We start from the raw sequence: 12,143 nt of genomic DNA on the forward strand, positions 1-12,143 counted from the left end.
TTCGAAGGTTTCCGTTATTGCTGGTTTGAATTATAAAATTTTTTGGGTTTACAATTTAAAATTTAATTTGTTTTTCTGCACAACAGTCAGATTTCATAGCACATAGTTGAATGTAATGGTTAAATCATGTTCACATTTGAAACTGCCCCTCGCATTCTATTGTTTTATCAAATAATGTTTGATTAAAATTAATACTCGAATAATGAAGATTAAAATTATACTCGACGAATTTTCAAATTTTTGATCTAAGCTTCCTTCGCATCTATGATTTAATCTTATATGTTCGGATTATATAAAAGCATTTCTCCAGGCAAAAAGAATCAAGTCAACATATATTATATAAAAACAACATTACCACGCCCGAATAGGGACTTGAACCCTAGACCGTTGGATTAAAAGTCCAACGCTCTACCGACTGAGCTATCCGGGCTGCACAGATTTGTGAGCTATGACTTTAGTTTTGTTGCTTTGGTGGTTTTATGGTTCTGATCTGAGCCTATTACATTCTGTATCTACTGTTTAGATGGATGGATTAACAATAGGCAAAAGTCAACAATTTACAACCATCCTCATATATATTCTATACGATTCAAATCCTTGTTGGTAATTTTTTATTTCACTTTGTCAGCCGAAAAATGATGGAGTTGGATTATGATTATTTTTATTATGATTTTTCTCCATTTTTTCAAAGTATCAATAAAAGATATGATACTTGTTTATGTTCATTTATCATGTTTTTGTTTAATAAAAGACAATTACTTACAAATATGTAGGTTATTGGTGGATGTAATCCATTAACTGGATACAATCCTTTCACATTCAAAATGTGCATTGTGTTTAAACACGAAATAGCCTATTTTTTAAAAGGTTCGTAAAAATATAGTGATACATTGTTAAGATTCACCATTGTTAAGACTACCAATAAAAAGTGTAGACCTTGGAAAAAATAAACAAAATGTGCTTGTCACTTTATACTTGTCGAGCAGAATTTGTGAATGAAAATGAGAATTTTTTTTATTAGATGCTCCGATGTGCGCTCTTCATATTTGATATGGCGTAGTGACTTTGTTGATATTGACTTTTGAATAGTTTTATAGTATGAAAAATACAATAAAGTAGGGTAGCTGTACCAGTTTTTGGAAGTGTTACTTAAAACGCTAAAGCGCGTTAAAATTGTCCCAAATACAATTTTGAAATAAAAAAGCTCATTTGTTATTCATATAAAAACTTTCACTATATTTTCTTGCGTATTTTTCAAAATATCAAACAAAAAGTGCAGAGTTCGAATATTTTCATCAGATTTGCTGTTAGCCAATAGCTCGGCAGGTTTCGTTATCAAGAGAACCTGAACATTAAATCAATGAAAGTGGAGGTTTTTTAAATGAAAAATTCAATGATTGCAGAATTTATTCCAGCCTACATTAAAAACAATTTTAATTGTTTTTAAAAACACTATTTTTAATATACAATTTTAAGGAATTTTAAAAACTCGCTAAACAAGTTATTTTTACATCAAACGCTGCCGAAAATTGCAACAACAAAATTACCTAAAAGCAACATTGTGTATTGACATTTTAAGGCCACTTTATGCTTGCACGAACCAACCATTGAACCACATTTTGATAATGAACAAAGGCAAATTCATTGTAGGTAATGAGTAGATGGGTTATTTATTTATCGAGCGATTTTGTTACGCTTGAGCAGTGCTTGTGAAAAAGTGATCAGTAAATCGTGCACTTGCAGCTTCGGGCAACGTTCACGGATCGTTTGCTATTACACGATGCATGCCCGTGGGAAAGAGCGAGGATGTAAAAACGTTTAAAAAAATCTGCATAACATTGTACCTTCAGTACCTTTACCAATTTCTATTTGCTTTGCAAGGGTAAGGCTAAGCACAATCCTTCTACCGCAAACTGCCCGGGAGTACATGTTCCGCAGTAATGACATGAGTTCTTTGAAATGTAAATGCTGTGCCCAGGAGCGTTACTTTGACTTTGTCTCGATTTCTTCGTCCTCAGAACTGCTGACGTCCTTATCGTCGATGAACCAATCTACTCAACGGAGTTATGTGCTGTAGTTTGGTGGGATAGCTCGACCTATCTTGTAGTTTGTTTAGGACAAGACAAAGAAATCCGAATTGAATCACACACCCACTCGGAAGCATCTTCAAAACCCAACCCATCACCGACATAGTCAAACGGGGTGATGACGAGAATCTCGTTCATCACACTCTTTGTGTAGCTTCTTCGATGTGACCAATTTTCGTGGAACGATTCAGTCGGCGCTCTTGATCCGCATCTTGGACCAACACTTAGGCACATAGGCACCAACCAATCGCTCCACTTAACTTTATCTCAGTGCCTAAATTAAATCCCACACCAAAATCGCAACCCTAGACGATCCATGGTTTGGGCTCTTAATTGGTAGGGTAGCGAGATTAATTCAATCTCTTGAGCAATCCAAGCTTGCGATGAACAATCCAATCATGCTGAGCTCAAAAAGAAACTTTTCAAGACAATGACAACGATGTGTTTCGGTCCAAACGCTCAATTAGAATGGCGCCAAAAGAATATGACTACGGAACAGCGTCACATTCGTTAATAATTCGTTAATATGATGTGGCCCCTTAAAGCCAGGCTTGCTTTTTAAAGAATTTAATGCGTACAATCTGCTCTTGAAACTGAAATTCAAGCTATATTCAACTTCTTCCTCTTTTAACATGGTCCAATATATTAAACCACCATAATACAGCCATCACATGGTCGTAAACCTACATTTGCTACGCCAGTATCTTTGTCTTCTTTGATTCGACAGTGCTGCAGTTGAGCAAATGTGCAAACTGCGACACCATCGGTTGTGTATCACAAACATTTTGATCTTTTGCTTTCTTCCACCACCTTTCATCTACCCTTTTGTCTGGTCCATCGTGAACACAGTACCGTGAGAAAGTTCGCGCTGATGCAACTGACACTAACCCGGTGTCAATGCATTTGCCACAGCCTCTCGGGCTATATGATGAGCAATGCTCCCTACATGGTGTCAGTTGGCCGGACCGGGGATACAGACAGTAATGGATCGACCCACACTAAGGGATTCTCTCCTCAACACCTACAGTGCTCTGCTCCACTTTCCACTGATTCACGGACGACTAATTTTGATTCATTTGCTAAATTGGTTAATTGGTTGTTTTAATTGTTTTCACAACGGGTGCGTCAAACAAACCCTTGGAAGCTGTGCTTTGAAACCGATGGTGAAACTGATCCTCAAGGAATGAACAAAACTACCGGAATAGAAAAAAAATTAATTGCATATGCTATGGACTGGCAAGATATACAAAAAACGCAGCAGAACACTATCAATTGAGATTTATTTCAACAGCTTCCGTTCCCGTTGTAAACTCGGCACCCGGTCCGAGAAACACATACTACTACAAATACTTCCTTTTGCCTGCACCCATCGCTAATATTGCTGGCTGGCTCTCAGAAATGATCCTCTTGTCTATCACCAGCAGACGCATTGTGTTATGTATCGTGATGATATCATCGTTGACACTGCTTCGTCGCTATAAAATGATGATATATCTTGAGTCGCTTGGAGTTGCCTTTCAAAAGCGTAAAAATGCGACTGGCATAGTGCAATGATTGTTTTTAATCTTGGGTGCTGCTAATTGAGGTTCAAATTGAAGGCAATGATCTTTGCCATCGTACTAATGGAGCCGCGATTTATTCTCTCTTGCACCTCGGATAGCGCGTTCTTTGCTTTGCTAAAGTACGACTGAGAATAGTTTACTTTAATAATCAACAGCGAAACAGCATCGCTCAAATAAAGGCAAATGCTGTAGAACATGCGCCACGGAGCGCCAGCATGATTCCGACAAGACATTCCCTGCAAGCACTGCTGGAATCGTAAAACGTTTAGACATCACACACCCACGCAAGCGAATGTTGGTTCTGTGTGGTTGCGTGATCGATGTAATTGAGTTGGGCAAGGCTAATTTCTTTAAAACCCTTAGGGTTGATAATGTGTGCCCCACGATATCACCCCTATTTTTGAAATTGCGGGTGGATTTGGGCCGCTGATGGACTGCGTGTAACGTACGTAAGTGTGCCGATGGATTTGACCCTGTTGCATTTTGTTACAATTAATTCAGCCAGCGTTTCATAAAGATTGATGATGCTGGCGCGGGAATTCGGTAAGTATTGTTGTGAGAGAGCTCGAAAAGATGATCAAAGTGTAGCAAGAACGTTCTACATGACATTGTGGGTACCAAACCTAACCCGATCGTAAATTTCCAGTCATTAATCGATTAGAGTACTATTTTTCAAATAATCAATTAACAATCAACTGCCATAAATGTTGCATACAAATAAATCCACAAGTTGCGAGTTGCATTAAATGCTTAAATACTACACAATAATTTTGTAGCATATCTGCTAAACAGAACTTATTATAAACCACACTATCAGCTATAGATACATTGTAACACACTTCGGAAAGTCAAATCACGCTATTGCAACACATTCATTATATTACATCAGCAAATCAATTCACAGCATGGCAACATACCCAGACCATACTGTCCATAGAAAAAACCATTGAGACACATTTATCGAAAATGTTACTGCAGCAAAGTGGACAAACAGAGAACACATAGCAACTTATTGCTAATAGCCCAGTGTAGGCAAAGATCGACGAACGCACCCGTACTTTGGCTGGAACATTTTATACTTTCCAAAACCTTCGTAAAACACTAAAAGCGCAGCATAGGCACATAATGACAAATACCTCGCTCTGATACAATGTATAAATTGCACCTCATATCAATAACCTTTAATTGGTACAAAAACATATTCCAAAACCAAATGTACGAAATCTATTGAGTATAAATAAAACCAATTCTGATTGTGGAAGTCAGATTCGATCCGACTGTCAAGATAAGACGTTACGCTGCCCAAAAACTTCGCCTTCCAACTTATTTCAAGAGTTTAGTTATGTCCTCCTTCCCAAGGTAAGGTTTCTAAACTAGAACGTTTCCAGTAAGGGAAACCCCTTCTGGGTTTCTATGATCGTCTGGACGATCAACTGTTGAAAAGTCCGCTTCGAACAAAGTATAATTCTACCTCGATACATGTCAGCGAAACACTGACCTACCGCAACGGTACTCGTTGATCGACGTTGATCGTTGTACTGTATGTACGCTCATCACATTACAATGTGTATCCTTGCAATGTAAGTGTATTTTGAAGTAAATAAATCTTCTAAAAAAATATTCTTGCATTGTATAACCAACGTTTGCCAACACTAAATCTTCAACATTAGAATAAGAATACTTTTATTTAGAATATAATAATGGAATGGCTGGTCTCGTGGTATATTCGTCAATTCCTAGAATGAACCGTCCCCCCGTAGCAAGGATTGACTATCCGGCTGCGTGCTAATGAATTAAATCTTGAAAGCCTGTATAGGCCGGCATATCCGCGTAGGACGTTACGCCGAATAAAAGAAGAAGAGTCAGTCATTGCTACGTGGGGACGGTCCATTCTAGGTTTGAGCCCATGACAGGGTTTTTCAAGTCAGGGTCAGGGGACAGTTACAGGGTTTTCCAAGACAGTTTCGAATGTAAACGTTGTTATTCATCGCTTGCTAGATGTTTCAGGGTTTCCCAAGTCAGTTTCGAATGTAAACGTTGTTATTCACCGCATGCAAGGTGTTAATCCACATGAATCTGATATTTCATTTCCGTTATCAATATTTTTAATTTCGTCAGCATAATTTTCAACACGCCTAAAGATGGATTGAATTTGACAGTTCTTATGATGTGTTGAAAATCATATGTAAGAACTGAAATTTCATTATGAAGCAAATACGTCACTTTAAAGCTGTTGAAAAAAATCTTGAAGGTGGTGAATAATTATGCGCACATTCGTATTTGACTTAGAATACCCTGTAATCCACCTAAAAGTTGACACCTATTTTCTGTTTAAAACTTGCTGGACAGTTCCTCGGACCACTTATTAAAAAACTTTGCTCATACGTCGTAAATGATATTATTTAACTATGCTTCAGACAAAAATCAGGCCCATATAAAGATCAACCTAAAAACAACCAAAGAAAAGCATTAGGGGAAGGTAGGTAAAGACGGAAACTGCGGGTAAGATGAACACTTCTCATAAATGCATGAAAAAGGTAATTTTCGAGTAATTAAACAATGTAGAATCTTATCTGAAGGTAAAACAACACATTTGAGAATATTTTTCGTGTAATATATGCGAAATTGGTTGAATTCATGAACAAAACAAATTTTCAATCATGCGCACCTTTGTGGATCTAATTTGATTACTGCGGGTCTTAAGCTCTGTAACTTCCATTGTTTATATTTTCGGAAGTTTTATTACTTTACTTACTTATCCGGCGCTACAACCGCTTTGCGGTCTTGGCCTGCCTCAGGAGTGTCCGAAACCGCTCACGGTCTCGCGCCTTCGTCTGCCAGTCCGTTATCCCGGCCTTAATGGCGGACGCCTCCACGCCATCTTGCCACCTCAATTTGGGCCTACCACGCCTCCTCTGTCCTTGTGGACGGCCTAAAAAGACTTTACGGGCTGGGTCGTCCGTTTCCATGCGTACAACATGGCCAGCCCACCGGAGCCTGGCGAGCTTAATACGCTGTACGACAGTGAGGTCGCCGTACATCTCGTATAGCTCGTCATTATAGCGGCTCCTCCATTGTCCTTCCACACATACGGGGCCAAGTATCCTTCTGAGCATCTTCCTCTCGAACGCGGCTAAGAGGGCTTCGTCAGATTTGGACAGTGTCCATGTCTCAGAGGCGTATGTGAGTACTGGTACTATATAGGTACTATATAGTCCCAGCTTCGTCCGTCGCGACAGGTTCTTTGAGGTGAACTGCTTTTTCAGGCTGTAGAATGACCGGTTGGCAGCCAGCATCCTTGCGCGCAACTCAACTTCCATACTGTTGTCGTTGCTGACCTTTGACCCAAGATAGGTGAATTCTGGGACGACTTCAAAAGTGCGTTCACCTATCTGTACATCACGCCTACGTAGATTTGGATTATTTATTGGTAGGTCCGCTGATGTTGCCACCATCAGTTTGGTCTTTGCCTCGTTTATCTGCAATCCGAGGTTCTCTGCCGCCTGCTCAATCCCTTGGTAGGCTTCTGCTACATAGGAGAGCCGCAGACCAATGATGTCTATATCATCAGCGTATGCCAGGATCTGGGTTGACTTATAGAAGATGGTTCCCGTAGTCTCCACCCTCGAGTCGCGGATGGCCCTCTCTAGCGCCAAGTTGAATAGGAGACAGGCAAGCCCGTCCCCCTGGCGCAGACCCTTGGTGGTAGCAAAAGGTCCTGAGAGTTTTCCATCCACCCTCACCTGGCATGTGACGTTGGTCATAGTCATTCTAACTAGCCTTATCAGTTTGGCCGGGATTCCAAATGAGCTCATAGCGTCGTACAGTTTTACCCTGGCTATGCTATCGTATGCGGCTTTGAAGTCTATGAAGAGATGGTATGTGTCGTTTTTGTATTCAGCCATCTTCTCCAAGATCTGCCGCATGGTGAAGATCTGATCAGTGGTTGATTTTCCGTTTCGGAATCCTCTTTGATAGTTTCCTACTATCTCTTCGACGTGCGGGACAAGGCGATCCTGAAGGATCAGGGAGAATATTTTATAGGCGGTATTCAACACCGTAATACCCCTGTAGTTGTTGCAGTCCAACCTATCTCCCTTCTTGTATATGGGGTAGATGATGCCGAGATTCCAATCACAAGGCATCGATTCGCTATCCCACACCTCAGTAACAATTTGATGAATCTCGTTTTCTAGTCGTGCACCTCCATTCTTGACCAGTTCGGCTGCAATTCCGTCGGTTCCGGGTGCCTTGTTATTTTTCAGCCGACGGATAGCCTTTCGTGTTTCATCTATGCTAGGTGGCAGTAGCATGACATTATCTGCTAGTGGCGCTTCTAGCTGTTCGCTAAACTGGTCATTGAGTAATTCATCAAAGTACTGAGCCCACCGCGAGAGGACCTCTGGCTGGTTACTGACCAGATCTCCATCCTTGTTGCGACAGCAGGTTACCTTAGGTACAACGTTGTTTCGGTAACCTGCTATCGCTTGGTAAAACTTTCGTGTCGGTCCGTACGCCTCTCTGGTTTGCTCGAGTTCCCGCATGTTTTGCTCTTCCAAAGCATGCTTCTTGGAGCGGTGAACTCGTTTCTCTTCGCGTCTAAGCCGTGAATATTCCTCTGCGCATGCCCGCGTTCTATGCCGTTGCTGCATTGCTCGGCATGCAGTATTCTTACGTTCGGTCACTTATCTGCATTCATCGTCGAACCAGCCAGATTTGGTGTTGCCACGACGTGGTGGGGGTATATTTCTTTCACAGTTTATTATTTTTGTTTTTAGAGCGTTCCACCTCTCGCTCGTAGTTTCGTATCTGTCTTCTAGTAGTAGAGACTCTTCTAAAGCGGTTTTGAATTCCTGTTGGACAGCAATGTCCCTTAGAGAGTCCGTGTTGAGCCTAGCCTGCGTGTTTTCTCCGCCCCCATTGGCGCGGGGGCGGGCGATTCTACAACGTATCACTAAGCCAACCAAGTAGTGATCGGAATCGATATTGGCTCCTCGATATGTTCTGACATTTAACAGACTTGACTGTCGTCGGCGGCTTATTAACACGTGGTCGATCTGGTTGAAGGATTCTCCACCCGGGTGCGCCCACGTAATCTTGTGGATTTTTTTGCGCGCAAATTTGGTACTTCCTACAACCAGATTGTTCGCTGCGGCGAACTGGACCAATCTACTACCATTATCATTACTGTGCTCATGCAGACTGTGACAGCCAGTGTATTGGCGGTACATTGGCTCCCTACCGACTTTTGCGTTGAAGTCCCCCAGGATGATTATGAGGTCATGCCTGGGGCAAGCATCTACAATTCTAGCGAGGCGGCCATAAAAAAGGTCCTTCTCCTCTTCCTCTTTGTCTTCGGTAGGGGCGTGAACGTTTATGAGGCTTATATTAAAGAATTTGCCTCGCATGCGCAGGGTGCATAGCCTATCATTTATAGCCTTGAAATCCATGATTGCGGGTTTCAACCGGGGACCTACGGCGAAACCCGTTCCGAGCACGCGGTGGCGGTCGTGGCAGCTGAAATATATGTCGTAGCAATGCTTACCACGCCTGTTGTGCACACCGTTCCCTAGCCACCGAATCTCTTGTAAAGCTACGAGGTCCATGCTCAATGTGGCTAGGGCATCATCAAGTTTTTTCAAGGCTCCGGCTTCGCTTAGAGTGCGTACGTTCCATGAGCCCATTTTCAGAGTAGTCCTGGGGCATTGCGTAGGGTCGGTATCGTTGGTTCCGTTTCGATGATTCCTGGTGCTTTCCGTAGTCGTTGATTCATGGGACTGGGTGACTGGCCCCGCGCCCACGTGACCGTTTTGTTTAGCGTCGGGTTGCCCCCCCGACGTTCAGGCACCCAGTTTCCCGGGATACCCACCCCCCTCCTGGTTCGCCATGTGCCACCATCCGCCCAAGGGGTTGGGTCAAGCCCGTGTACCCAAGCTTGGATATGTGGTGACACATGTTACCACTCTGCACGACGAGGACGTGTCGGAATAGGAGTTGGATGGGAGAGCCTGTATTATCCCTCAATGGGGCTTCGGATCCCATCCCATTACAGAGCAATTTTTCGTGTAATATATGCGAAATTGGTTGAATTCATGAACAAAACAAATTTTCAATCATGCGCACCTTTGTGGATCTAATTTGATTACTGCGGGTCTTAAGCTCTGTAACTTCCATTGTTTATATTTTCGGAAGTTTTATTACATGAACGATTTTTCATGATTGTTAAGCAAAAAACTGGCGAAAGAACGAGAATGAAAGAATTTAAAAAAAATGTTTTCTGCTGGTTTAAACATCCTGACACCAAAGCGGGAAAGACGGACACTTTGTCATAGGGAAAGATGGACACCGAAATTTTTGAGTTATTTTACTTCTTATATCAATTGGTGATGAATATATTTCTTCAAACACCTTAAATAAGGGTATTTTGAAAATATAAACTATTACGCTAGCTATTAGCCGGTCTCGTAGTACAGTCGTCAACTCGTACGACTTAACAACATGCCCGTCATGGGTTCAATTCCCAAACAGACCGTGCCGCCATACGTAGGACTGTAATAAAATAAGTAATAAATAATAAAAAAGTAATAAATAAGCGAGAAATGAAACACCGGTCAAAATAGCAGTCATGCATCATAATATTACTCGCTCGATGCTGATGAGGCACTTAATGTAGCCTGATAAATATCAGGCTGAAGTACTGATAAAGTACTAATATCAAATCGTTCAGGAATAGATGAGAGATTCTATTCTTTACAGATATCAAAAAGTTCAATCTTAAATGTAAGAATAGCTGGACCTATTAATAAGACCATGAAATATGCCGTGGTCGCGGACTTTCCGCGGAATAATTTCCTAAAGCGAAGTTTTAAATTGTTGTTCTCTAAGCTGATGCAAAGTCCACTGTTAGTGCCCGATATTTTAAAAATGCCTTAGATTGCATTCTACGATCTATTAGAAGCGGTGCTTACAATTCCTAAATTCACGGTTGAATGAATCGTCGTTGCAATTGGCCAAGAATTGGTTTATAAACGTACCAGGACGTGGAAAGTGATAGAATTTGTTAAAATACTGTAAAAATCTTCAACTTTCAACGTTTTCTAAAGGTGTCCATGTTAGCCTTCATGGTATCCATCTTTCCCATATCAGGTGTCCGTCTTACCCGAAAATTTCAAAAGTGCACGAAAAAAATCATGTTTTTCATTCATGAAAAAAGGCAAAAATCGATGGAAATTTAAAAGTTTCAACACATTTTCTGATAAAACATGAGTGTAAGATAATGTATGCACATTTTCATTGTCGTTGCACCTATATATCCTTAGATTTTTACCATTTCCCTTAACGTGTCCGTCTTTACCTACCTTCCCCTAATTTATTTCTGACCATAACTTGCATCGTTCTTTCCTTACTTCTTGAAACACACAAAACCAAGTCGGCGTTGCGTTTTCCATAACCAAAGTGGTTTCCATTGTATGGATGTAAACTAAGCAAAAAGCATCCAAACTACCGCTGGAAAGTAACGCTGATCAGTCTTTATTTGAATTTATTATAGAAACTAGTTAATTTTGCCAGCTTACAGGGCAGTCGAAATTATGAAGGCATTTGCAAAAACCAAGGAGTATGATACAGGGTTTTCCAAGTCAATTTCAAATGTTAACATTGTTATTTACCGCGTGCAGCATGTTAATCCACATAAATTTTTTTTATATCTATTATTAATCTTTATTTCATTTCCATCACACTAATTTTTAATTTCTTCAGCATGACTTTCAACACGCCTAAAGATGGATTGAATTTGACAGTTCTGAAAAGCCTGTATTTGATTTTGGAATAGAGTATTTACTCATACTGTTTCACTGTTCCTGCTTCTTACTCCAAGTTTTCAACAATAGGTCACAGAGTGCCAGACCCGGTTATGTATCGTATGTATCGGTTATGTAGACAGCCGGTTATGTATCTATTTAGTATGTTGGTACCAATTGTGCGTACAATTCTTATTCACATGATAAGACTACCTGTTATCCACGACTCAGTTTCTATCAAAAACTATTCAAGGTTATTTACTTTTTCCTGACCATTTTATTGGCCAGGTTGTTATCATTTCTGTGGTTATTAATTCGGGTTACACTTTTTGATTTAATTTCAATTCTTGTTGATGTGACCTGTAGACAGAGCTGTGCAAGGGTGTATACTAATGTCAGGGTTCAAGATTATATTTAACACATCTACTTGCATGTACCCCCATACTCTCCATTTAAATTGTGGAATATATTGCTAACCTGCTTCTTCTTTTTATTTTTTAGCACAACAGCCATTGTCGGTCAAGGCCTGCCCGTACCAGTAGTGGGCTAAGCTTTCAGTGCCTAACTACTGATTACACATAGCAGGATAGTCAGTTCTACGTACAGGTGGTACACGGTCTATTCGAGGCTTGAATTCATGACGGGCATGTTGTTAAGTCGTGCGAGTTGACGACTGTACTACGAGACCGGCAAAT

The 12,143-nt window shown here is 40.9% G+C and overlaps 1 non-coding gene across 1 annotated transcript; it reads right to left on the bottom strand.

Annotated features, from left to right (window-relative positions):
• Positions 1 to 357: 357 nt before the first annotated feature.
• On the bottom strand, positions 358 to 430 carry Trnak-uuu (transfer RNA lysine (anticodon UUU)). The gene has a single exon. It is a non-coding gene; the product is annotated as a tRNA-Lys (tRNA).
• Between the last annotated feature and the right edge of the window lie 11,713 nt (positions 431 to 12,143).

This window comes from Anopheles coluzzii, chromosome 3 (assembly GCF_943734685.1).
Source record: "Anopheles coluzzii chromosome 3, AcolN3, whole genome shotgun sequence".
NCBI classification, from domain to species: Eukaryota; Metazoa; Arthropoda; class Insecta; order Diptera; family Culicidae; genus Anopheles; species Anopheles coluzzii.